This window comes from Sturnira hondurensis, unplaced genomic scaffold (genome assembly GCF_014824575.4).
Source record: "Sturnira hondurensis isolate 20B ecotype Veracruz unplaced genomic scaffold, ASM1482457v3 Scaffold0002638, whole genome shotgun sequence".
Classification (NCBI taxonomy): Eukaryota; Metazoa; Chordata; class Mammalia; order Chiroptera; family Phyllostomidae; genus Sturnira; species Sturnira hondurensis.
The window spans coordinates 1115482-1139488 of record NW_028075269.1 but is presented as its reverse complement, the minus strand read 5'-3'; the positions used below and the strand labels follow the sequence as shown (position 1 = coordinate 1139488).

Below are 24007 nucleotides of genomic sequence, written 5' to 3'. Positions count from 1 at the left end.
GAAGGGCTATTGAGTTAACTGAGTTCTCAGGAGCCTGGATCCCTTGTAAAAAAAAAAAAAAAAAAAAAGCCAACTATGAAAACAGAGCTCCTCAATGACTCTTGCGTGAGTGGAGTTATTGACGGCCTTACAATCACCTCAAATTGATTCGGTTTAATTTAAAAGCCAGGCATCATTTCCACTGTTGGGATTCTGTAAACACACCCAGCAAATTCCAACGTATTTAACCACAGCATTGGTGTAAACTGCACCCTGACAGGCAGGGGCTGGGTCCCCCACGAGATCAGGAGAGCAGACCCCTGGCGGATACGGTGGGCCAAAAGTCTGTTACATGTTTTCCCTAAAACAAAAGACACGGTTTTCACTTCCACCAGTAACTTTATTGGTTTGGATATTCTGAGTAGGTTGGCTATCTCCCACTATTGGGCTCTAGTGGGGAGAGGCCACGGGTGCTGCTAACATCTTCCAGTGCATGAGACAGCCCCTCAGCAAAGGCTCACATGGGCAAAACGTCAGCAGTACCAAGAAACTTGGCCAACCACTTTTGACACATTGGCTCAGTCACAGCACCTTCTCAATCCACTGCACAAATCTTTTTTAGCATTTCAGTTGCATTGTTACCTTTTTTGAAATAACAAAGCATAATATACCCAAAATGTTGCCCATTTTCTTCCATTTTTCAATATTAAAATGGCTGCACAAAAATTCACCAATTTTGATTAATTTTTTAAATGCATATGAATATGACAGCTGTCACAATACAATCTAAATTGTTTTAAATGAAGTTAAAGACAACTAAGTGCTACTGGAGCCACCATATAGAAAAAATATAACAGACTTTTTGGCCAACCCAGTATCAGACCTGCTCCTCTCAGTCACCCTACCATCAGCACAAAAGATATGTTCTTCCAAACAGGCCAAAGAGCATGAGAAAACCCTCATTGGAAACTTTGCCCCTAACTGACATAAGCCAAATGCAAACAACGCTTAAAATCTCCTCGCCAGTTTCGAACGCTAAGTTCCGTGCATGGATTTGTGAGAACCTGTAGGCTCTGCTTATCAGCACTTTTTTCGCCCGCAGAGTGACACGGACAAATGACTGTCCAAAACGGTAACCATCCTGCCTCACCTGGGCCATATATTAGTACCAACAGTTCACATACTAAACCAAAATGATGGAGGTGATTGTTGCTGAGTCACCCAACTCAGCCAGCCTGTCCGAGGCCTCGGGTGACTGTGGACCAGCGGAAGCCCTGCCCTCACCCAGACTCTTGCCCTCCATCCTTTTCTTCTGAACCTCTCACCAAGAGTAAACTCACACACAGGGGCCCTCCCTGCCCCTCCAGGCTCCTGGAACGGGTTCCGTGGGCCAGGGCCTCAGGATCTTGCAGAGCAGAGCTCTACTGGGCAGGGGGCACCTCTGACTGCTCCACCCAGGACTGTGAAGGTATTACCCCGACATGCAAAGGCAGAACTGCACTTTCTATTTTGCCAGGATCTGAGGTCCGATGACCCCAGTCCACCCCACTCCCACCCGGGAGCTCGGGCATCCGCTGCAGAGGCCCACAGGCACACTGTGCACAGCAGTGTGGTCCTACTTCACACCTCAGACTGGCTTTGAATCCACACTACTTTCCCGCCGTGACTCTCAAGTTGGCAGAGATAAAAAAATCTAATAAAGCTAGATCACTTCTAATTTTGTAAGCACTGAGAGAGCTAAGGAAACAGAGCACCATCTTCACCTTGGTCATCACAGTGGCCAATCTGAAATGTCGACAGTCACTAAATTAAGTGGTTAAGACGGCAAGAAGGAGGGAGAAAAACACTGAAAGGCAAAGAGGCAGACCTGGGTCCGAGTCCCAGTTCTGAGGGCTCCCCCAAAGCAGGGACTCGGGGCTGTTCCGGTCAGTGACGGAGCCCACGTCCTGCTGTAGCGGGAGGCACATTAGTTCTCAATACACTTCCATGCATCAACGGGTATGCAGTCTCAGCTGAGCTGCTTCTGAGGCTAAGTTTTCTTTTCTCTAAAATGGGGTCAGTGCCACCTACTTTTCCATTATTAAGCACAGTAGCTTAATAAATAGCAACTAACCGTATCATGCCTACCACATGCTGGACACTGGTAAAAACACGTTACACATATTAACTCATTTAATCCTCATTCTATGATGTGTGTATCTAGTATGTGTGCCTATTTTTCAAGGAGAAATTGAAGTACAGAAAGGTAAAGTGACTTGTCCAAGGTCACAAGTGAGTGGCAGAGCCAGGATCTGAACTCATGCTGACAGACTGTAGAATTCCTTAGACACTGCAGTGCTGCTTCTCTGAATAAAAACCTAACTGTGACTCAAGTCATTCACCCCTCCGTTACACTCTCCTACTGACTCTTGGCCCATTCCTCTATTCAGTTAAGTTCTCACTAAAAGAATCTAAAAAATGAAAACTCTAAAACCTAGTTTTATCACTTCTTGTCTGAATGCCCTTGGGCAAGTCACTCAGTGTTTCAGTGTATTCAGCTAAAAATGGGTGCACTGGCCTCCCATGAAAGGTGGTTGTGATAACTCAGTGAGGTGCCATGTGGAAGCCCCTGGCCTGACCCACGCTGGGGCTCGGGAGGCAGAGGCAGTAGAAGAGGGCTTTGGAGTCCACAGACTTGCTCCAGATGGCAGCTGCCAGGCTGCCAATCACCTCTGTGCCCTTTGGCCAGGCGTCCTCATTTACAGTACGAGGATGATCATCTCTGCATCATCGGGCTATGAGAAGATGAAATGAGCTCGTATACACAAAGGATCCAGAATATAGCACACACTAGGTGTTCAGTAAATAAAAGTAAAAATGAGACATTTACCAACAGCATTGTAAATGGGCCGTAACAAAACGAGCCACAGCCTCTACCCTGAACCTCCAGGATGCCCACAACCCAGGGACTCGCTCCCCTCATCCTTCACACGGCACAGTTGGAAGGGTCTGGAGCACCCCCATCTGAACCACAAACTGTGGTCCAGCTGTAACACAACTCCAGTCCCTCGTGGAGCCCCTCCCCAGTGCAGCCTGAGCTGCATCACAGACTGCGAGAACTTGAGGGCCGCTCCACCGTCTCACCTTCGCCACCCGATTCTGGCCGAGACCACATCTCGCCCATCTTTGCTGCCCTCACAGCGAGGGGCCCAAGGCAGGGGGTTGGCAAGTGGTTGCCGGGTTGAACTGAACAGAAGGGAAAAGGGCGAATCCTTGGGAAACCGATTACATTTGATACTTAAATAATGTGGGTCTCTCAGTGAGTCCTCAACCCGGGATCTCAAATCTCTTTATCAACTGAAAAGGACAAGGAACTGAGAAAATAAATCACTCCATGGCTCAAGCTCATTAATCAGGGCCCAACCAACAAGAATCATTAATTATCTGGAGTTCCCCTTCCCCTCCCTCGTCCCCAGCTCTCAACTTTTTGAATAAGTGAGTAGTCACAAGAACACAATGAGATTTATTTTAAAAGCCAGTTGCCACAGGCCATGCTAAGCACTGACAGGATTCAGCCCCATCTCCTTCACTTGCTGTTTCAGTAGCTCGTGCAATGAACACCACTCTTCCAAAGGAGGAAACTTGGAAAATAAACTCGCAATATCCCCAGGTATCGAGAACAGACTCCCTCCAGATGTGCAACTCAGCAGAAATGGAGCTGGGTATGTGCGAGAAAGATTTTAAGCCACGGCTCAACTAAACGATGCAGGGCTTCCTGTGGAAGCCCCGGGCATTCAGAATCGACTTCTCCAGAGCTGCTTCTTCCCCTGACTTCTGGGGCCTCAAGGGCTGCTTTTCCTTGTACCCTGATTCCACTTGTCCTTGATCTGTGACCTTTCGGTAGAAATGGACAACACAAAGAACCACAACAGGAGGAAAGAACAAAGTCACCAGCCCCACCCCCAGCTCCAGCTCATCAAACAATTGTAGAGAAGTTATTCTAGAGAAAGGGTCTAGAATCATTTCACGCTAATGTCAGAGGCATCTTTCTCATTGCTTTCTGCCTCCGACCCCTCCATCTCCCTGGCCTCACTTGTCTCCCCACCCCCTCTAAGGGGGGACTAGGTGCTCCAGATGCCTAGGTGAAGGAGAGAGCCTGCTGCCAGAGGCTTGAAGGGAAAAAGTGGGGTGGCAGCTGCAGAATGCGTTTGTTTTGATTCACTTATTCCCCCGACAGAATTTCAAGGAGTGTGTTCATCATTTATTTGCTTATAATGCCACATCATTCCACAGCACACAGGCTGGAATCAAAGGGGTAAACTCTGACAGATCCACTGAAGTAAAGAACCTGACTAGTTGTAACAAGGAAACTGGTAGTAATTGCACACGGTTAAACCAATAAGCATAGGAAGTTTATACTGAAATTAGCCTTTAAATGAAGCGTGTGGAGGGAGAGGTACATGGAGGGGTGGCACTCTAAGCAAGGAGCCAGAGAAAGGTGCCACAAAACGCATGCACCAGAAGTTGGTGTTCTAATGGCTCGACTATAAATCCAGCCCGGTATGCCCGGTATGCCGGGCAGCCTGCTGGATTTGCAAGGCAGCGGTGGCATTCGGTAGGATGCAGTTTGGGGAGTGAGGTAAAATGTGTCTCTCAGAAGGAAATGCCACCAGGAAGGTGAGAGTGAATGTCATTCAGCATCCGTGGTGCCTTCTGGTAGATCAACTGTAAAGGGGATGCCACTGTCTGGCCTCCGTTCAAGATGTCTCACTCCAGACTTTGGCCACATCAACATAATATTTCCATGACTAAGCGGTATATGGTTAAATGATTTAGTTCTGATTGTTCTGAAGCACAAAAATAACACTGCCACAAGAGCACAGAGTGTTCACCCAGGACCTGGATACCGCACAGAACAATGACCCAATCATTCACAATTTTAAGGAACTCAAAACGCACCCTTTGTTATCAAGGGAAAAGCTGGTAACACATTCACTTCTGTACCCCCAGCATCAAGCCAGGAGTGTGAGCCCACCCGACAGGTGCAGCCGCGTGTCCGCGTGAGCTTTGAACTTCACAAGCTGGGAGGGGAGGCCTGAAACCAGCTAGTGGCTTTTCCCTGGTCCCTGGTTTCTCAGAAGAGTCCAGTGCTGCCCAGGGTCCTCGCTGCCACTACATGCCCACCCCGGAGGGCAATGACTCTCCTTCCACCCCACCTTTGCCGTCCCCGAATGCATAGCTTCATTCGTTTGTGTTTTCTCATGAATCACAGTAATCACGAGGGCAGGGTACCTGCCGTCTCAGGAGCTGGTGAGGAGGACAAGGGCTAAGATCTGGCTCTGCCTCCTCGCAGCTGGGTGGTCCTAGGCGACTCACGCTCTGGCTGAGGGTAGGGGTCACTCACCTGCGAGATGGTGATATATAAGGTTGTTTTACGGACTAAATGAGCATATACCTGTAAGTGTCTGGCACACGGGGTTAAATAGATGGTTGTTATTCATGTTCCAATTAATAAATTCTTGGCTATCTAAATTCTGAGGGAATAAGTCATTCTAAGTTGCTGAGAGTGTACACTTCTGAGAGCCACAGATTTTTTCCCCATCAGGAATCTTTCCCAAATGGGTTATCATGGTCCCTGCTCTTTAAATTAACCCAACTGCACTTTTTCCTTGATAGCTCCCAGACACTCTAGGAATACTAGTGTGTTGATATACACAAAGATGCTCTTAAGGCTCATCAAGTTGCTGGGCCTTCTTTAAAAGATCCCCCCCCCCCCATATCTTTTAAAATTCGGTGGAAAGGAAGAGAAAGTACTGTTCGTGTGAGAGGCCTGATGGGACTTTTTAGTCAATGAAAGTAGCTAAGTAGTAGAATTTTGGGGCACTCCTTTGAGCTGCTTCCAGATCCAGCAGGGAAGGCTTTTTGGTTCTCTGCTCGTCTCCAGGCAGGTAGGGCTGCTAGAAAGCTGGGCTCCAGGCGCAGGAGATGTGGCTGGCTTCTCTGTTCCCCACCTGATCACATGTGGAATGGCACCACCAGCTCTCCATGCCGATGTGTGTTTTGTAATATGGTTAATGCAAACTTATTTNAGATTTTTTCCCATCAGGAATCTTTCCCAAATGGGTTATCATGGTCCCTGCTCTTTAAATTAACCCAACTGCACTTTTTCCTTGATAGCTTCCAGACACTCTAGGAATACTAGTGTGTTGATATACACAAAGATGCTCTTAAGGCTCATCAAGTTGCTGGGCCTTCTTTAAAAGACCCCCCCACCCCATATCTTTTAAAATTCGGTGGAAAGGAAGAGAAAGTACTGTTCGTGTGAGAGGCCTGATGGGACTTTTTAGTCAATGAAAGTAGCTAAGAGGTAGAATTTTGGGGCACTCCTTTGAGCTGCTTCCAGATTCAGCAGGGAAGGCTTTTTGGTTCTCTGCTCGTCTCCAGGCAGGTAGGGCTGCTAGAAAGCTGGGCTCCAGGAGCAGGAGATGTGGCTGGCTTCTCTGTTCCCCATCTGATCACATGTGGAATGGCACCACCAGCTCTCCATGCCGATGTGTGTTTTGTAATATGGTTAATGCAAACTTATTTATACCAAGGAGTACACATCTCTATCGAGACCAGAGGACAGCCAATAGCAGGGGGAAGGGAGGCGCCCACAGCTGGTTTCCTCCCTTATCACCTTCAGCGATCTACTGATCCAGCAGCCACCAGAGATCCACCCTGATACCTGCCCACATGTGCGCTTTTCTTTCAAAGGGATGCGCACATACAATACACACACATAGCAAGTGACTAGAGAGAAGGGCAGGGTTTATCCCTAATCCAGATCTCCCCATTGCTCCACATCCCGACACCATCCTCACTCCTACTTTACCCATGTTGCACCGCTCAGAGCCGAGCGCCCACTGCAGTGCAGGAAGCAAACGGTACCCGAGTGCCCGCCTGTGCTGCGTCCTGCTCTGACTACAGTTTGGCGCAGGGTAGGTACTACCACTGGCCCAACGTCTGTGGTGACTTAAGACACGTTCTCAGGTCAGAGTGCTTAGGTTCCAAACATACTTCCACCACTTCCTGGCGGAGTTATCCTGGATAAGTTACCTAAACTGGCTGGGCCTCGGCTTCCTTGTCTGTGAAATGGATCAACTGCCCATCCAGGTTATGGTGAGACTTAATTGACAGTCTTATAATATTGTTGAGACAGTACTCCAACAAGGCCTGGCACATAGCAACGGCCCAGTATGTGAGCTGTGGTGACCATTCCCATGAAGACGTTGACATATAATGCAAGCACTTTGCAAACAATGGACTCCTTTAGTCCTCTACTCAGTGGTAAGGAAGGTTTTGTTTCCCTCGTTTAACAAACGAGAAAATCGAGGCTCTGAGGGATGAAATGACTCTCCCAAATGTCAAGTGACAAGTATGCAGGGTTTGAAAGAAGTGACTCTGGCTCCTAATGATGCCACACCACTACTGAGAGGCCCACACAGGAACCACCAGCCACCGAAGGTCGAGTGCCACAGCAGTGTGGGAAAAGCAGCAAGAGAGGGCCAGGCTTACCGCACAATAGCCAATACAGTGTCACCCTGTCCTAACCCTGGGAACAAAGTGGCTGCTTGTCATTCAGGGCTAACAGAGGGGAGGTGACACTTTCCCATGTCACCAAAGCACAAAGCAAACATAATTTCACAACAGTGTCACTATCACAAAAATAAAAATGCCGAAAGAACATGAGTTAGCATTGCAGGGCTGGATCCAAATGGGGAATCCCTCAGGAGTGAATCCCCAGTTCCTCCTGGCTGAAGAGGGGAAGGCCAGCCTGAGACCTGTGCAGTGAGCGCTGGGGCTGGGCCTGGGAACGGCCCCTCAGCCACACAATGGCGGCATTGTCTGTCGGGAACACGAACAAGCAGCAGGTGGGTGTGCACAGCAACTCGAGGTTTGGAAACTGTGCCTTTAGAAAAATACACCAGGCTGGTGAACGTGCTGGGAGGGACTGGTGAGCTCTTCAGGATGAGCATGAGCATGTAGGCGCCTGCTTACTCCACACCTTGGGTTACCCCACTTCCAATACGATCCCCCTTACCTGCCACTCTGCTCTCCAGCAACAGGCGCAGCTCTGCACCGGGCTTCACAGCATACGCAATACTTTCCCATTCACCTCCTCACTTGATCACCATCACCTGTGCGCAAGGGTTATGCGCTTCTGTAGAGGGCCTACTGTGTGCCAGGTGTTTGTACCTGTAACCTCATCTCTCCCCACTGGAATGACAGCTCCAGGGAGATAGGAATTTGTACCTGCTTTATCCATCAAAGTTTTCCAAACATCCAGTACAGTGCTGGGCACGTAGTAGGTGCTCACTACATTTCTGTTGAATAAATGATCACCCCATTTTACATACTGGAAAACAGAGGCTCTGAAAGGTAAAGAAATGTGCACAGGGTCACACAGCCAATAAAAGGTGCCGCTCCACTGGACCCAGGCAGCCTGCCCTGGGGTGCTCACAACGGCAGAGTGGGAGCCAGGTCTGCTAGGGCCTCCCCAGAAAATTAAACAAGGGCAGGTGAGGATAGAGACAGAACTACTCCTACCTGCTTCAGACTAAAATCGGGCCCCCCAGCAGTACTTCCTTCCCCCCGCACCCCCACCCACTCCAACCCAAGAAATGAGATCGGAACAACTTTCAACTGCAGTGTCTGGCGGCTCCAAGAAAACCAAGCGTCAGAGCCCAACTGGAATTTCGCAGGAATTTTCTGTCCCTTCCTGTGTTCATTAGTTACTAATTAGGCATGCTCTCCTTCCTGGGGCTTCCTCTGTGGCTGTGGCGGGAAGGGGCCCTTCCCTGCAGGACCGGGGACAGCCGCCGAGCACACTCTTTGACAGCGAGCATCCCAAAACTGGCAAGAGCTTTTCGGGGCTGCCTGGCAGGGCGGCCAACCTGAAAGGCTGGTGACAACTTGGGCAATACGCAGGCCTTTTTCCAGCCTAGCTATCCAATGACCTCTTATGCATTAGCCTCTACCTGGTCTTCCAAATCTCCACAGCTCCCCTCACCTGCAGACCAACTACAAGGAAAGAGATGCAAGCAATTATGCCACTCTTGCAATTATGCAAGTCATTCCCATCCAGCCCGAATGTATCAGCCTAGCTTTCTAGGCACAGGCTTGCACCCAGACAAGACCCTGGAGTCCTAGGTAGCCTCTGACAGGTTGCTTAACCTCTCTGAGCCTCACTTTCCTCTCCACAGGGTTGCTGGGTGGACAGAGTGAAGTATGAGACCTAAAGAACCCTGCACATATTTAGGCACTGAGTGTGCCAAGGCCTTGCGACCTTGGGAAGACCATCACTGTGAGCCTCAGTTCCGCATCTTTAAAATGGGATAAAAATCTATGATCTCGACTTCCGCCAAGATGGAGGCGTAGGTGGAAACACTGTGCCTTCTCCCACAACCAAGTTTGAATACAACAAAGGTTTGGAGAACAAAGACGCAGCCAAAGAACAGAAAATTGAACTATACGGAAGTCCGACAATAACAAACCGTTCTACCAGACTGGTAAGAGGGGCGGAGCAGGGTCGGGCAGGAAAGATCCCCCGACCCACGCGTGAAGGCAGTCCCGAGTCAGGCTGACCCAGTGAGGGCTCGGGACGGTGGGCTGGCTGCTGTCACACATTCCCATGACCAGCAGGGGAGTGAGCAGTGAGACGGACCGCGAAGCCCCCAGCAATGAACCCAGCAGCGGGCTGACCGAGGTCGCACATTCGCACACAGTGGTACGGATCGCGTGGCCTGTGGCGGCGGCAATAGGCAGCAAAGGGTGCCCACCATTGCTTTCCTTTGGCCCCACCCCCACATACAGCGGGGCTCTCTCAAAAGAGACATTACAGGCCAGAAGGAGCTGGAAGGAAGTATTCCAAGTCATGAAATCCAAAGACCTACATCCAAGATTGCTCTATCCAGCAAAGCTTTCATTTAGAATGGAAGGGCAGATAAAGTGCTTCTCAGATAAGATCAAATTCAAGGAGTTCATCATCACCAAGCCCTTATTATATATATGAAATGTTAAAGGGACTTATCTAAGAAAAAGAAGATAAAAAATATGAACAGTGAAAGGAGAGCAAACTCACAGTTACTAACAACCACACCTAAAACAAAAGCAAACCAAGAGGACAGCTAGATCAGGAGTGGAACCATAGAAATGAAGAACACATGGAGGGTTAGCAACAGGGGAGTGGAGGAGAAGGGGGGAGAAGATACAGAAAATAAGTAGCATAGACGGTAGGTAAAAAATAGATAGGGGGGAGGGCAAGAATAGTATGGGAAATATAGAATCTAAAGAACTTGAGACACATGGTCATAAACTAAAGGGGGAAGGGTGGGGGAGGGGTATGCAGGGTGGAGGGGAATAGAACTGTAATGGTATAATCAATAAAATATATTTAAAAAAAAATATATGATCTCATTATGCACTGTGAGGGCTATTGTGTATAATGTCTGTCAAGTGCTTAACACGGTGCCCCATACATGTTTAATGTTAAACGTTAGTTCCGTTTCCTGCCTTCTCCACATCCCTAACCCAAGAAGCTCTCAGGTCCACCACTACCACCACGGGCTCCAGGCTGCGTTAACCTTCAGTCCCTGCAGGCGGGTTTCNAAGTATGAGACCTAAAGAACCCTGCACATATTTAGGCACTGAGTGTGCCAAGGCCTTGCGACCTTGGGAAGACCATCACTGTGAGCCTCAGTTCCGCATCTTTAAAATGGGATAAAAATCTATGATCTCGACTTCCGCCAAGATGGAGGCGTAGGTGGAAACACTGTGCCTTCTCCCACAACCAAGTTTGAATACAACAAAGGTTTGGAGAACAAAGACGCAGCCAAAGAACAGAAAATTGAACTATACAGAAGTCCGACAATAACAAACCGTTCTACCAGACTGGTAAGAGGGGCGGAGCAGGGTCGGGCAGGAAAGATCCCCCGACCCACGCGTGAAGGCAGTCCCGAGTCAGGCTGACCCAGTGAGGGCTTGGGACGGTGGGCTGGCTGCTGTCACACATTCCCATGACCAGCAGGGGAGTGAGCAGTGAGACAGACCTCGAAGCCCCCAGCAATGAACCCAGCAGCGGGCCGACGGAGGTCGCACATTTGCACGCAGTGGTATGGATCGCGTGGCCTGCGTTGGCGGCAATAGGCAGCAAAGGGTGCCCGCCATTGCTTTCCTTTGGCCCCGCCCCCACATACAGCAGGGCTCTCTCAAAAGAGACATTACAGGCAAGAAGGAGCTGGAAGGAAGTATTCCAAGTCATAAAATCCAAACACCTACATCCAAGATTGCTCTATCCAGCAAAGCTTTCATTTAGAATGGAAGGGCAGATAAAGTGCTTCTCAGATAAGATCAAATTCAAGGAGTTCATCATCACCAAGCCCTTATTATATATATGAAATGTTAAAGGGACTTATCTAAGAAAAAGAAGATAAAAAATATGAACAGTGAAAGGACAGCAAACTCACAGTTACTAACAACCACACCTAAAACAAAAGCAAACCAAGAGGACAGCTAGATCAGGAGTGGAACCATAGAAATGAAGAACACATGGAGGGTTAGCAACAGGGGGGTGGAGGAGAAGGGGGGAGAAGATACAGAAAATAAGTAGCATAGACGGTAGGTAAAAAATAGATAGGGGGGAGGGCAAGAATAGTATGGGAAATATAGAATCTAAAGAACTTGAGACACGTGGTCATAAACTAAAGGGGGGAAGGGTGGGGGAGGGGTATGCAGGATGGAGGGGAATAGAACTGTAATGGTATAATCAATAAAATATATTTTAAAAAAAATATATGATCTCATTATGCACTGTGAGGGCTATTGTGTATAATGTCTGTCAAGTGCTTAACACGGTGCCCAGTACATGTTTAATGTTAAACATTAGTTCCATTTCCTGCCTTCTCCACATCCCTAACCCAAGAAGCTCTCAGGTCCACCACTACCACCACGGGCTCCAGGCTGCGTTAACCTTCAGTCCCTGCAGGCGGGTTTCTGGTCTGGCATGTCTTCCCTCATCTCCTCCCCTTAACAGGATAGTCCCTTCTCCTAGAAACTAACACTGACTGCCAGGCTTCCCTCCCTTCTCTCACACCCTAGTGCACTTGCGATGAAACGACCCTGTGTGCCTGGCTCCCCAGCCCGTGCCTTTGTGCACACCGTCCTCTCTGCTGCCGGTGCCATCTCTGACCCACCACCCGGCAAATGCCTGCTCAGTGTCTTAAAACCCAGGAAAGCTATGCCCAACCCACTTTCTCACTCCCGACATGGAATTTATTGTTCCTTCTCCTAGGCTCCAAAAGCACTTTGCACGTGCCCTTATCACAGCTATTGCAACTACCTAGTCACATCTCTCTCGGTCAGGAGCTTCTCAGGAGTAGAGAACAAGTTTTATACTTCTTTAAAACACTAGTACAATGTCTGACTCATGACAGGGGCTCAAGAAACAAGCATTTATCAACTTGCTGGAGGATGAACGGATGGATGGAAAATGAAGGAGCAGATGGATGGAGGGAAGGAGGGAAAGGAGACTAATCAATGTTCAGATAGATCAATGATTAAATGGGGAGATGGATGGGTGAACGAATGGATAGGATGGATGAATCTGTTCCTTTCACTGCCCAGATGATAAAGTTCATGAAATCACGTAAGTTCATGCACCTTTTAGATCAGTCCTAGCACAAGGCACAGAACAGGAACTGACAGTAGCACCCTACTGTGTGAATTTCCAGCATAGTAACAGCAGAAAGTGAACATTCAAGTTCTATTTAAAAGGGGACTTCTGGCCAAGATGGAGGCCTAGGTGGAAACACTGTGCCTCCTTGTACAACCAAGTTTAAAGACAACGAAGTTTTAGTAACAAAAATGCAACCAAACCACAGGAAATTAAACTGTACGGAAGTCCGACAACAACAAACCATTCAGCCAGACTGGTAAGAGGGGCACAATCAGTGGCTGGTGGAGCAGAGTCGGGCAGGCAAAAGCAGCCTGACTGACCCAGGAGCTCAGGCGGCAGTTGGCGGATCCCAGGTGTGGGGTGGCAGTGGGCAGATCCAGTGGGGGCGCAAGGTGGCTGGCTGACCATGGTCACACATTTGCGCGCAGATAAAACAGGCAAAGGAGCAAGCAGTGAGACAGACCGCACAGGCTAGGGCCCCAGCGCCAAGAGTTAAAGCCTGAAAGCACCAATTGGAGAGACTTTCGGGATCGAGGTGCCAAGAGAGGTTCCCGGGCTCACAGAGAGTTTGCTGGAGAGACCCGCAGGGTCCTGGAGGGTGTACAGGCCCACACACCCAGGAACCAGCACCAGAAGGGCCCAATTTACTTGTGAGAAGCAGCAGAGGGGACAGAAATCTGAGAGAAAGTGGAACAAACACCGCTGCCCCTCTCTGATACCGCCCCCACATACAGCGTCACAACCCAGCAACTGGGTCACCCCACCCTGAACACCTAAGGCTCTGCCGCTCATACATAATAAGTGCGACCTGACCGAAACATTACGGCTCAAGTAGAAAAAAGAGCTCAAAGCCCCAGAGCCTATACTTTTAAGCAACCAAGAAATAGCCAACCTATCAGATGCACAGTTCAAAACACTGGTGATCAGGATGCTCACAGAACTGGTCAATTTTAGTCACAAATTAGAGGAACATATGAAGGCTAAACTAATTGAAATGAAGGGAAGTGCACAGGAAACCAATAGTGATGGAAAGGAAACTGGGACTCAAATCAAGGGAGTGGACCAGAAGGAAGAAAAAAAATGACCAACCAGAAAAGAATGAAGAAACAAGAATTCAAAAAAATGAGGAGAGGCTTAGGAACCTCCAGGACATCTTTAAACGTTCCAACATCGGAATTATAGGGGTACCAGAAGGGGAAGAGGAACGGCAACAAGTGGAAAACTTATTTGAACAAATAATAAAGGAGAACTTCCCCAACCTGGAAAAGGAAATAGACTTCCAGGAAGTCCAGGAAGCTCAGAGAGTCCCAAAGAACTTGGACCCAAGAAGGAACACACCAAGGCACATCATAATTACATTAGCCAAGATTAAAATGAAGGAGAGAATCCTAGAAGCAGCAAGAGATAAGGGGACAGTCACCTACAAAGGAGTTCCCATCTGACTGTCAGCTGATTTCTCAAAAGAGACCTTACAGGCAAGAAGGGGCTGGAAAGAAGTATTCCAAGTCATGAAATCCAAAGACCTACAGCCAAGACTGCTCTATCCAGCAAAGCTTTCATTTAGAATGGAAACGCAGATAAAGTGCTTCTCAGATAAGGTCAAATTCAAGGAGTTCATCATCACCAAGCCTTTATTATATGAAATGTTGAAGGAACTTATCTAAGAAAAAGAACATAAAAAATATGAACAGTGAAAGGATAGCAAACTCACAGTTATTAACAACTACACCTAAAACAAAAGCAAACCAAGAGGACAGCTAGATCACGAGCAGAAACATAGAAATGGAGATCACATGGAGGGTTAGCAACAGGGGAGTGGGAGGGGGAGAAGGGGGGAGAAGGTACAGAGAATAAGTAGCATAGAAGGTGGGGAGAAAATAGACGGGGGGAGGGCAAGAATAGTGGGGGAAATATAGAATCTAAAGAACTTGTGACACATGAACATAAACTAAAGGGGCGTGAATGGTGGGGCGGGGGTGTGCAGGGTGGAGGGGAATGAAGGGGGAATAGGACAACTGTAATGGCATAACCAATAAGATATATTTTTTGAAAAAAGTTCTGTTAAAGGACAGGCACACACCTAACTAGAGTAGGCATGTACTGGCTCAGGAGCTGATGGCTACACTTTCAGGAAATCTGCAAACAGGTTGTTAAACACAGTCTTTATTTATAAAGAAATATCACAAAGAAAAATTAAGAAAATCTCTTACAATTTCATCAAAAAGAATAAAATACCAAAGAGTGGGTTTTCTTCTTTGAGCAGCTATTCCCTTGTTGTCCTTTGCTGCTGCATTACCAGACTGGGGGTCTAAAATTAGGTATTCAACATATTCTCTAAAAGGATTAATACAATCTATATGATCAGATATTCCTGAGTCTCTACAATGTTCTTTTATGAGGTGTTTTTGAATCCCAAAAGACCAATTTATCCACAGAGTTTCGGCAACAGAAGAGCCTTTGGTGATCTGATACAACCCTAAGTTTAATGTTGAAGAAAAAGAGGCCCATTGAAATTAAGTTACTTTTATGTTACCCCCAAATATACGGTGCTCCAGGGACCTAAAATAAACACATAGGCAAATCATTCATGAGCCACAACAAGAATGAAGCAGATAAAAATGTATCTTTGTGTATGATAAAGCTGAACTTAAAAAATGAATACTCTAAAAAGTAATAATTTACTTGCAAATTGTTTTAAAATTATTTTCCAATTTTATTAAAATGTAACTGACATATAATGACCTGCATACATTTAAAATGTACAGTTTGCCCTGTCTGGTGTGGGTCAGGGGACTGAGTGTGGGACTGAGAGGCAGGGGGTTGCCAGTTGGACTCCCAGTCAGGGCACATGCCTGGGTTGCAGGGCCAGGTCCCCAGTGCGGGGCGCATGAGGCAACCACACATTGCTGTTTCTCTCCCTCTCTTTCCCTCTCTTTAAAAATAAATAAATAAAATCTTTTAAAAATGTACAATTTGATGAGTTCTGACCTATATATGCCCATAAAACCATCACTACAATCCAAACACTTCCGCCCACCCAAGCACTTCCTGGCAACCCCCGTAACTCATCCGTCACTCGACTGCTCTTACAAGGCTAACACTGATCTGCTGTCATTACAGATTTGTTGGGGTTTTCTAGAACTAACTGTCTATAAACAGAATTACATTTTTAACAAATTAAATTATATACACTTACAATTAAATTTTTAAAGGCTGTATGTAATACATACTCAAAACTCATCACCTCCTAATTATCTCACTACATTTTACTATTGTCTGTGCTCTTGAGCCAGTTCACTTCTATTATACCAACACGGAGGAAACGGTGTACAAAGGTGCACTGTTGCACATCTCTTCCCGAGTCTCTGGCCAGAGATGTCATGTGGGTGGACGGAAACCGGCCTCGGTAGGAAGAGTTACCCCGCAGACAGCAAGAGCTACCTGTCAGCTGTTTTACCCCCAGAAAGCCAATCATTAAGGCCACTAGGCAAACACAGTTGAAACAGGAAAAAAATTGTCAATGTTGCCCACACCTCCCCCAACCTGTTTGCAGATTTCTGGAAAGTGTAACCATCACACCAAAGGGGGGAGGTGTATGAGTTGCAACCTTAGGGGAGTACAGACTGAGCTAAAATGTTGTGCATGAGAAAAATTCAGGGAAAGAACGGGAGGGATGAGGCTCAGGGCTGGGAAGCAGGGAGTCTGTGGGGCTGGAGGCGGAAAGAGGCCCTGGACACAAAATCCAGGACCGTTTCACAAAGTTGTACATGATCGAAACTGTCCCCTTTCAATAAAATCTGTATTCTTGCTAGTGCTTTATAGGGCAAGTGAAATCCGTCTTAGGTAAACCAAAAAGTACCAAGTCCTGCTCCCCAGTAGGTGAAGGGACAGAAGAGAGCAAGCTGGAGGCACTCGTGGGTAGGTCGCTCCCAGTTCAGAGTGATGAGGTTTCCCCACAGGGACAAGGGGACAGATGGTGAGCTCCAGGTCTCCCCGTGCAGTGTGTAACAGGGCACTTCACGGCAGGAACACTGGCTGAAATGAAAGGCCCTCTTCGCTGCCTCTTCCTTCCAGCATAAGCTTCCTGGGTTTTGGCATCGGCCTCCCAAACATTTCTGGTCTCTAGCTACCCTGCCTCTCCCTGCCTCCACAGTAACTCCATCACCCACAGAGGCGTCCCAACTGGCCCTGCTCACAGGGCTCCCTACTCCCAGGCACTGCCTCCGCCTGACCTGGGTGATTAAAACTCACCTGAACCTCCTTCCCTTGCGTGGGAGCTTGCTGGGTTCCAGGTAGGAAGCTGCCCCCGGGATGGCCGGGTGAGTCACTATTCCCAATTAACATTTACATTTCCAATGGTGTCATCAATACTTTAAAGCCAGGAGACTGATGTGAAGAAATGGAACCTAATTACTCTGGCAAGCTCAGGAGAGATTTCTCTTTTTTTCTTCTCTTTTTTAAACCAGTGAATGGGTTTTTCATTTTGGTTGAGACTTTTTAGGGCCCTTCAGACCACGGCAAGTGAGTGGCCACAAGCTGTACACGGCTTATTAAAATGCACAATACCCAACACAAGCTGTGTGATTATTTGAGGATGCTCTCTTACCCAAGAAACCTGAATAGTGGATGGTAGTTTAAGGGTTCCCTGGGGTCAAGTTTCTTGAGATTACGCAGCAGCCAGATTTATCAAGGGAATGGGACTCAGTGAGGACCCCAGCATGGGGGCACCTATGAAGAGCCCACTGTCCTGCTGGAGGAGCTGTGACTGAAGGTAGGGCGAAAGCAAGGTGGGGGCATCTAGCTCAGGGGCCCTGGGAAGGTGACGGGGCAGCAGGCATCCTTATCCTCCCCGACTTCCAAGTGTAAAGAATGAGTAACTGCATGGATTTCCCTGACTGTATGTGACAAGGAGAAAAATGTGTGAGTGCTTACAAGCGTGAGACCAGATCTGGGGCAGATCCTGGCTTCACCTCTCAGTGCACCTAAATCCAGGCCAGTCACTTAACTGAGCAGTTTCTGCATTTGTGAGGTGGAGATAGTAGTACCTCGCATAAACTTATATTAAGGATTAAATGAGAAAAATCAAGCACCTGCCAGCAGGCACACATACGTATTCGATGAAGGATAATGATGCTTCTTAAGGAAGGTCCAGGGGCTCAAAGTCACTGGGCCCAGGGGGACCTCACACAGTCTGACACCCTTATTAATTAATGGTCAGAGAGCAACATCCCGTCGGGCACAGAGGCACAGGGCCCAGTAAAGACAACGCCATGCCACTTGTGGGAAAGTCGTGTGGCGACGCTTCAGAAATCTCTGGAGGGCAGGTGGCTCCCAGCAGTGGCTGGCACTGACCTGCCCCTTCTCCAGTCAGGAGTCTCCTTCCTTTCTCAGCAACATCTCGGCCAAGTGACTTGGTCTCAGTGGAAGTGGCGGTCGTGCCCTGGGCCCCTCTCCAGGCCAGATGTCAGAACTCACAGGCCTAGGGTACTTAGGGTTTTCCGTGTTTGGTAGTTTTATAACAGGCTTTTACTAGGAAGACTAAAAGATACCAAACTGGCACGCAAAAAAGGAGCATCTCTCCTACCCAGGGGGCAACCTGGCCCAGAGCACAAAAGAATGGTTTGCACAAAGATACTACTGTTTATTTTACAAAGTCCTGGGAGAAAGCCCTGACTGATTCATCTCCAGGAGAAGAATAAAAGTCCTCACGACACCAGCTTAGCCTCCCATCCGCAGTGGCTAGGATTCATAACGCTCTCGGGTAGACAGGCTCTGACCTGAGCCTCGCACAATCTGGGGAAAAGGGGAGGCAGCTGCATTCTGGCCATTTCGTAGATGAAGAAAGAGGGCTCAGCTGGACAAAGATTAGCAACTGCACTCAGCCCAGGTGTTTCAACACTGTCTGGCCCATCCAGGTGTCCCAGGGCAGTTACAAAAACCAGGTCACTGAATGGCCGTGATGCGGAGACACTTCCAGGGCAAAACAGAAGGGGACCTTCTGTGAAAACAGGAATTCAAATCCTGTGTCCACTCAGCCAGGTTCAGCAGGAGATGGAAATCCCCGTGCAGCACGAGAATGTTCGCTGAAGCTCAGAGCCACAGACCACAGCTTCATTCTACCGAAATATCTATTTTTAACATCCTGCCTCAAAAAGAAATCTCTTCCAGAGGGCAGTGAGCCTAGGTCCCGGAGCTAAAACATAATAATAACTGGATGACATCCCCGCTGATCGTGCGTCGCCTTGGGTAGTGTTAGACATCTAAAGCGAAGGACATGGTGGTGTCCGATATCCCAGCGGCCTTCCACCTTTAATGAGCCAGCACGCCCGGAGGACGGAGCAGACAAGAGGAGGAAGCTATTCAGAGGGCTCAGTAGAGCAGCTCACGTGGAAAATGGCCTCAAAAACCGCATCAACCACCCCCCCAAAACTGCAGAGAAGTTTTTTTCTACAGCATTCACATCAATGTCATTCATATCCTTGCAGATACAGAATATCTGCTCAGCCAGGCAAACGTCTTAGGGGCTTAAACGATTTATAATCCATCATTCTAAGGTCAGTTATGCACAATCATCACTAAGCAAATAAGAGCAGCACACTGGAAAATAAGCCCTGACTAAAATAAAGCTCATAAGGTTCCGGGGGCCTAGGATGATGGGTTGGGGGGTGGGGGCAAGGAGAGGGGCTGCTGGGGAGGAAGATATACTACATCACTTTTGCAGGCTAAGCAATCCACATCAAAGGGACCATTCTGATCGTCAAACCAGAGCACCACTCTGTCACAAGCCTCAGGACTGCCATTACCCCAGGGTTATGTTAACAGGTTAAAGTTTAAGAAGACATAAAGGAAAAAAAAACCAACCACCTCATGTTGCCTTGTTGTTCCATGTTGCAAGCTCCCAGATGGATTCTCCACAGTAGACAGAAAGCTAGGAGGTAGCCGCTGTCTGGCTGGAAAGATCCCACCCAGGCTGTCCCGGTGAGGGGCAGGAGAGGTCAGGAGGGGAAACCACTCCAAGTTGCCCCAAACCGACCCCTTCTGCAGTGGAGCCCCCCAGAGTACTCCTACAGCTCCTCAAACCCTTAACAGAGATCTCTCTTCCTCCCCATCTGAGATTCACCACCCTCCTGACTGTTGCCATTGGGGTTTGTGATTGTATTTTTTCAGGCCATCAGCAACCTCCAGACACGTCCTCTCTACCTGCTCTAAAAATATACACCACTGGGTCCTCACCCGGGAGGACACAGAAAGCAAAAAGCAACAAGAAGGTGGCAGTGAGTTCCGGGAAAGCGTTCCACAGATGCAAGACTGGCTTGGAGTCCTCATGTTCCCACCTAGCGTAGAAAATAGACCGTAACCATCTCTAAACACAATCCCAATTCAAGCAAACAGCGTCCTTCCCCCCGCCACAGACCCAGCCAGAGTCCCTGGAGGTTGCTTACCACTTTATAATGGTCGCAGGAATCCCAGCTTTGGCCCCGGGTGGGAACCCATGCGTTGATGCTTACAGGCATGGCTTGACCTGCAGCACCGTCCCAGCACTCCTTGGCCCGCGCCCTCTTGGGGAGTCTGGTTCAAAGCACTGTGGAGGCGTGTGAAGCCTCGAAGGTTAATTTTAGCTGAAGTCACACTCCCTGTGGCCAGATTTTCTTACACAGGCCACCTCCTGAATAGCAGCAGCTTATGTTACCCCAACAGAAGCTGGGCGGCCCTCTGGCCCTCAGCCCTGACTGCAGCCGACTACAGTTCTCCCTCTCCATCTCCCCAGCAAACTCTCTTCACCCTCCAAAATAATCTGATTCTTTGTGCTTCCATTAAGGGAAATAAATTGCCGTTCCTTTGCTGTCCCAGGCAAACAAACTTGGGATGGCCCCCTCCTCACCCTCACATGGCACACGCTTGGTGAGGAAGCTCCAGGCCACAGGGCTGCATAAACTGCACGTGAACTGGTCAGCCGCTGCTGCGGCCACGCGAGAACAGAAGCCTGGTGTGCTCTCATTTTCTGCAGTGGGGTTTTGACAACCTCTGTGTGTGCATTCGGTTGTGTGGTGCCCACACGTGCCTTGTCTCTTTCCTGACACCATCTCTCTGTCAAAGGGAGGAATAACACTGCCCGCCCTTCCATTTCTCAACAGGCTGACGAAGGAAAGGAATCTCACTCCTGCAAAGGAAGAGAATGTGAGCCTTCACTGAACTCTGCAGAGGTTCTGAACAGGCTCGATGGGCATTTTCCTGGCCACCGGATTCCAGATCTCAGCAAGCGGATGAGTGCGGACTTCAGAAGGAAGGTCATCAGGGGCAGCCCATTTCAGTGATTGGGACCTAGGAGCTTACGGTACCAGTTTGTGCAAGAGGTGCTTGCCAGACGGAATTCTGTTACGCTTTTGAGAATGCCTTTTTCTTACAATGTGGACGGGACCATGGAAAGACTATGGAAAAATGAAGCAAATCTAGAGTGGGCTACTGAGATCTCCAAACAAATCCTCTAGCCTATAACCTTGCAGGAAAAATGCTGGCCTGCAGCATTTGAAATAGGTGTGAGAACCAAAACCAGAAACTGCTCTGTGTAGGGTGCAACGCAATGTCTTTGCCCCACCTGAGTTCTATCTGCTACACTCCCATGGCAGCCTAGGCCCCTCCTTCACACGACTCCTTATGCTCATAATCATTTCATTCACACAGGTATGTATGGAGCAAGAGTACCCTGTGGCAGGTACTCTTCTAGGCTCAGAGGAATCAACAGTGAGTAAGAAAACTGCTCTCATGGGGCTTTACTCTACTGAGGATGAGGGGTAACAGAGAGAGACAAAATGGTGATATAACTAACGAGCGAGCCAGTATCAGCAAACGATAAGTGCTATGACAAAAATGCAACAGAGAAGGAATGGTGAGGAGTGGAGGGATACCACAGTGGAGAAATCAAGAACGGGCTGTCTAAGGAAGTACTGTTTAGGGACCTAACGTATACGAGGGGCACAACCAGGCAAAGACTCGGGGGAGTGGTTCTCCCAGACCAGCAGTAGCAGTGTCATCTGGGAACTTATTTAAAATGCAGATTCTCAGGGCCCACTCCAGACCTCCTGAATCAGAAACCTGGGGGTGGACCCCCCCCCCCCTGCAGGCTGGGTTTGAACAAGCTCCCCAGATGATTCTCAGGCACACTCCAGTTTGGGACCCACTGATCTAACGGAAGAACATTCTAGGGGGAGGGCTCTAAACAACAGGAACCTATGGTTTCTCTCATCTCTAAAATCCCCAGCCATCTTCTAATCAACATTTTTTTAATCTTTTTAAAAAATTTTTTTTAACAACTTTGAAATCTTTTTTTAAAGATCTTTTATTTATTTATCTTAGAGGGGAAGGGAAGGAGAGAGAGAGAGAGAAAGAAATATCAATGTATGGTTGCCTCTTGTGCGTCCCCTGCCAGGAACGGGGAACTGGCCTGCAACCTAGGCATGTGCCCTGACTGGGAATCGAACCGCGATCGTGTGGTTTGCCGGCTCGCGCTCAACCACTGAGCTACACCAGCCAGGGCCTAATCAACATTTTTTGACTGCTAGCCGAGCTTTAAGTCCCAGCCCTCTAGAACCCAGACAAAAATCACAGAAAAATATAAACCACAAGTCTTGCGTTCATAAAACTTCAGCAAAAGCACCCACAGAGAAGAAAAGGAGGTCATTTAGAACTCCAGGTGGCCAGTGGGAAGCTCTTTTTAGGGCCTGAAGCTGCCAGCCACTAGCTCGGCTCTCCCCAATCTAATAAGACTTGGCATCACAGAGTTGGCAATTAGATTTCCTGTAAAAGGCTAAATGCGGTGGCCTTCTGCTTCCTGATTCTGAAACTCAGTAAGAAAGGCATTAGTGTGTGACAGCTGGGATAATCATTTAATTGATCTTTTCTACCCACGGAAGCCTCCTTTCCCTGGTCCAACCCACTGACTTGTGAATCAATGTCACCTTCAATGGAAGCCAGAAAAGGCAGGAAAAAGCACCCTTCTCCCTAAACCAAATTGGAGTCGATTTGCTAATGAGGCCTTGGTGAGACTCTAAACAGGTGCCACCGTTTCTTCTCTTCTGGCCTCTTCCTGGGCCACCCACACAGCTCCATCCAGGCCAGTGGCAGCCCCAGCGACATGCAAAAGGGGCTTCCCACAGTGGGAACACCGAGATAGAAAGGGCACGGACCCTCATGTCAACCGGACCCGAGGGAAACCCCTAAACTGGACACTTTCGAAATCACCCGCAAAGGCATTGGGCATATAGGAAGGGTTCAATAAATCATATTTAATTCTCTCCCCCTCGTTAATGCTACATGCAATTTCACGCTTTATTCAACAGATATTTATTGAGTACACACTACTCACCCTTACTGGGGAGAGGATGATGAGAAAAACCAACGCAGGACACCCTAGTGGCAACGTATACTCGGTGCCTGTATCCTCGTTTCTAAGACTATTTTCCAACACGAGGAAGCAGAGCTCCTTAGAGAAATTGCTGATTCCTGGTCTGTGACAGAAAATATTCAAGACAGACCTGGAGCATAACACAACGCCAGAAGGTAAGGATGTGCCCCCCAAAGCAAAACACATTGATGGGGGTATGTCAGAGGGACACAGGAGCTGAGTGAAAGGGCACCCAGGGGCCAAAGTGGGGACAATTTGAGCGAAAAAATAAAGTAGTATTAGAGGAATACCCAAAATGGAACAAATATCCATTATTCCATACTGATATAAGTCAATGATTTGATAAATAATTGGAGACAACAGAACAATCCCTCATGCAAACAGAATTTTAAATAATTTATGTAGCTATTCAAGGAAGTGAGGCATGGATGGCCACTTCTTAAGCGTGGGTTGCACAGAGAACAGCATGGAATGGGAGGAAAGAACAGCTTCACGGGAGGGGCCTACGGACACGAGACGACCCAGATTAACTTAGCGTTGGCAAGGCACGTTGATGGCATGTCCCCATGACAACATGTGATGAGAACGGCACTTTGTGCTCTTCCTCTCCAAACCCCCAACCCCAGTCCAACCAGGAGGAAAGGCATCAGGCAGATCTCAACGGGGGCAGGGGGCGCATTCCACAAAATACCTGACCAGTGCTCCTCAAAACTGTGAAGGGAAGTCGGACAGATTGTCACAGCAGTGAGGAGCCAGCCCGAGAAGACATGACAAACAAGTGCAACAACGTTATGCCGGGTGGGATTCCGGGTCAGGTGAAGGACATTAGATTTAAAAAGCAAGGAGAGCTGAGAAAGGTGCAGACTTTAGTAAGGATACTGCTTTAACACTGCTCCATTCATTCATGTAAGTTAACAACAGGGACACGGGGT

The 24007-nt window shown here is 48.3% G+C and overlaps 1 protein-coding gene across 5 annotated transcripts in view; it reads right to left on the bottom strand.

Moving 5' to 3' along the window:
- NAV2 (neuron navigator 2) overlaps nt 1-24007 on the bottom strand; it is a 370498-nt gene that overhangs the window by 249901 nt on the left and 96590 nt on the right. The window lies entirely within an intron of this gene.